The sequence below is a fragment of the Octodon degus genome, unplaced genomic scaffold, assembly GCF_000260255.1.
Source record: "Octodon degus isolate 3935 unplaced genomic scaffold, OctDeg1.0 scaffold00251, whole genome shotgun sequence".
Classification (NCBI taxonomy): domain Eukaryota; kingdom Metazoa; phylum Chordata; class Mammalia; order Rodentia; family Octodontidae; genus Octodon; species Octodon degus.
Genome location: NW_004524827.1, coordinates 157690 through 161922, shown reverse-complemented (window position 1 = coordinate 161922; position 4233 = coordinate 157690). Strand labels below are relative to the sequence as shown.

The 4233-nt window shown below is 38.5% G+C and overlaps 2 pseudogenes; both read right to left on the bottom strand.

Annotated features, from left to right (window-relative positions):
• The window catches only part of LOC105740968, a 2408-nt pseudogene extending 2126 nt beyond the window's left edge, over positions 1-282 (bottom strand).
• The window catches only part of LOC111813986, an 8776-nt pseudogene extending 6716 nt beyond the window's left edge, over positions 1-2060 (bottom strand).
• Between the last annotated feature and the right edge of the window lie 2173 nt (positions 2061-4233).

Below are 4233 nucleotides of genomic sequence, written 5' to 3'. Positions count from 1 at the left end.
GAGATAAGGTCTCCCTATGTAGTCTGGACTGGCTTTGAACTTACTTATGTAGCCCAAACTGGCCTCAAACTAGTGATGATCTTACTGCCTCAACCACATGTACTAGGATTATAGACATGTACCACTGTACCTGGCTAATTCTGCAGAAGGGCACAAGTATACTCAGACACAAGGCAGCAGGTACACACAGTGGTAGGGATTGGGATTTTTAAATTCCTAATAGATGTGAAGAAGTTATCTTTCAAATTCTTTGGCTGAATGCAAAGGCTTACAATCTGTCATGTTGGCTAGTTTAAGTGGGGTGAAGGGGGATCTGAAAGATTGCTGAGGGGGAGAAGCAAGAGTGAAGAGGTTGTAAGAAGCAAAAAGTCTTTGGCTATCTTTGTTCTGCAGCTATATTCTCAAAATGAAGGTATTTCCTGTAATTTCAGTGTGAGGGGTGGGGACACTTGGGTGGACAAGATTCTAAGAGGAAAGCATTCTGGTTTACATCTTTTTTGTAGAAAGAGGGCCACAGTTTCTCTCAAAGGGTCCCAAGGGAGTCACCATGTCCAGAACTTCATATGGATAAGCAGAACATGGGAATTGCTCAGCTATTTATAGTGTCTACCTATCACAGGTGGTTCTGTGGTTTTAAAATGATGATTAGGGTACCAATGAGATAGCTCAGCAGACCAAGTGCCTGCTTAGGCAAGTGCAGGAACTGGGGTTTGATCCCTAGCACCACATGCCAAACTGTCTCTGACCCCGGACGCACTGAGCCAGCCATTGAGCCCAGGCATAGTGGCACATGCATGTAATCCCAGAACTGGGGATGCTGTAAGCAGGAGAATGCCTAAGATTCTGAACTGCATAATGAGTGTCTATAACAAATACATTAAAAAAATCAAATTTTACCCTGTACCAAATAAAAGTTAAATGACCATTTGGAACTAAGGCTTTCTAAACCACTTACTCAGCATGTAGAGTTTAAAAGAAACTGGTTTTTTTTTCATCAATCAAAAAATATTTAATACCTAAATGAGCCAGGACCTCAAGTGCACTAAAAGTTCAAATTATGTGTTAAACAGCTTATATGCAGAAAGTCAGAAAATTGGGATAACATATATTTCAAAATATTCTTACAACAAGTTATGTGACTTCACCAAAATAAGCTCAGTAGTTTAGAGACACCTTTACGCTAGCTTGTCTGTGTGTCAGTGAAGACTTTGTCAAGATAAAGCAGCACAGGATATAAAATAACCCCAAATCTCACACTTTAGCGTTAACTGAGTTTCAGAGCAGTAAAATATCCCTAAGAATCACAATGGAACAAAGCCCTGCTCTGTTTTAAAACTGTGTGCTTTATCCCTTGAGACCCTTCCTGTAAACAGACTAAGCTACCTCAATAAATATGATTAGAGTCCCAGGTTAGGACCTTAGTTGACCTTCTCAGGATCAAAATTCATTTTTTTAGGATCAATATTATTATGCTCAACTATAAGTCCTCCCTCTCAATTCTCTTACAGTGAATTGCCTCTCCATCATCACTAAGAAGTTGTTATCCCATTCATAGCGAATTCGGCAAGCTGAAAGTATCACAGAATGGTCACTACAGAGACAGTCCAGTGTCTGAACAAGATTGGTGAATGTTTCTTCTATATATATGATAGCAGCTCCAACTGTCAGGTCAAATTCTTCAAGTGAAGATCTCCAAATTTTGTTTCCAAGTCAGCTTCTTAACAACAATGTTGGTTTGGACATGAGATAACTTGGCTTGAATGTTTGATTTAAGAAATTCTAATGCTGCTTTTTGATCAGTGACAGTCACATGAGCATTGCATTATGAACCATTGCTGTGATCCCCAGCTACCTCTAGTCCTGGTGGACCTGGATCATGTGGTTTGCAAAGGAGAAGGTGGCAAAGGGCTTGTGAAATTTCGGGAGCCCTGCCCCTGTGGCTTCCTCATAGGGAATGAGGGCCATTGCTCTGTGCCAGTCTGTGCTGAGACCTGTCCTGCCTGGTAGCCACAGGGACACCCTGCCAGAAACACCTCACTTGGGTGACTCCAAATGATCAATCCAGAGCACAGAGCACCAGGCATCCAAGGCACTGCCACTTGGTAGAAACTTGGATTTTAAAGAATAACAAATTGTTGTGCATCTTAAATTACTTGAAATTGAAGAACATAGTAGGGAGGGGCTGCATTTCCTGTTACCTGAGAAAGTCTACGCTTGGACCAAGTCTGCTTGGCCCAAGTAGTCTACTGCCCATTGTTATTTTAAATTTTATCAATGTAGCCAGTCACCCAACTCTATGGGTCCTTTCCTTAGCTGTCTGTTCATAGACTAAATAAAGTCTTTTACATAAGGAAAACCCATAGTCTGTTTCTTATACTTTTTAGGCTTTGCTATGAAAAACAAGGTGATTAAAAATTTCATTTCAATGTACAGTGTCTAAGCAAAGAGTATACAGTAAAATAGCAATTTATATACTATAGAGAAGCAAACCCCCTTTTTTAGCATCTCTCACAAATGTTAGCATTAGGTCATATAAACAAATCAAGTAACAGACCAGAAAAGTAATAGTTATTAGCTCTTCATAGCAAACTTTTTTTTCTTAAAACCATTATTAGAATATTAAATGAGTTGTACTTATATAGTCTACTACCTTTAGGATATCATAAGATGATAAAGAGATGCAACTCTCAATCACTTTGAGATTTATTATTTGAAGTTTACTTTTACTTAACATAGTCTTGAAAAAGTCTCCATTTTAAGATATTTGTTTTCTTGTCACTAGGTTGGGTCTGGTGGTCCTTGAAGCTAAAACAGGGAACCTAATCCACCTTTTTTTTTGTGTGTGTGTGCAGTACCAGGGACCAAACTTAGGTCCTTGTGCTTGCCAGGCAGGCACTTATGGCACTGAGCTATCTTCTCGGGTCCAATCCACCCTTTTAAAATAAGTTTACAGGTTTGCTGACTCCCACTATGGGGAAAGAACTTTTAGGATACATCAGTAAAAGAGATATGAGAAGGATTAGTCATAGATTTAGGATGCACTCATAAGCAGAGTGCAGGTGGTCAGATAAATGAAATATGATACCTTGGGAACTGGGGAGCTTTTATATGTTAGGCGTGGTGGCAATCTGTGGAACTTGATACTCTATACTTAGCTTTGTCTAGTGGGTAGGATGGGATGGCCTATCCATAGTGAGAGAATGGTCCATTTATATGGGAAATCCTAAAAGGTGATCTATTCTTAGATGAAAGAGAACCATTTTACAAATGAAGGGTACTGAGTGAGCCCATTGGTAGGTGAAAGGGAGTTGCCCAAATTTGTTATGTTTTCAGAAAAGAGAAAGAAGAAAAAACAAACTTGGGTTGGGTTGTGTTCTGACGCTGCCATATGTCTTACAGGTACAATTTAAAAATCTTGATTTCCTTATCTCTTTATACCTAGTAGTTTTCATTTCCTCCACCTGCCATCTCCCAGATTTTGGTTCTGTACCCCTTTTTGAAAAAACAATTAAGGGGCTGGGGAGATAGCTCAGTAGAAAAAGCGCCTGCCTGGCAAAAGCAGGGTCCTGAGTTCAATCCTGGTACTGAAAAAAAATAATTGTATTGGTATAATACATAATAACACTAATGATAATACATAATAATTAGTATAGTATTTTTTTCTTTTTAGTTGTACCAGGGATCAAACTCAGGACCTTGTACTTACCAGGCATGGTATAATACTTAATATCAGATAATTCATACTTATACATAAGTTTATCCTTCTTTATGGCTGACTAGTACTCCATTACATAAAGAAATCATATATTCATTTACCAGTTGATGGGCATTTGGGCTGTGTCCAATATTTAGCCATTACAAACTGTGCTACTATAAACATGTGTGTGCATATATTGTTGTGATATGGTGTTTTTAATTCTTTTGGGAATATACCAACAAAGAGAATAGCTGGATCAAATGGGACCTCTAGTTTGAGTTTTTGAGAATTCTCCACACTGATTTCCACAATGGTCACACCGGTCTATACTCCCTTTAACAGTGGAAAAGAATTCTTTCTTTCCCATAGCTCTTTTTTTTTTCTTCCCCATAGGTCTTACAGCACTCATTACTGGTTGATTTCTCAATAATAGCCATTCTTTCTAAAGTGAGATAGAATCTCAGTGTTGCTTTAATTTGCATTTCTGAAATGACCAGTGATATTTTTTTTTTTTTTTTTTTTTTTGCTGTTATTGA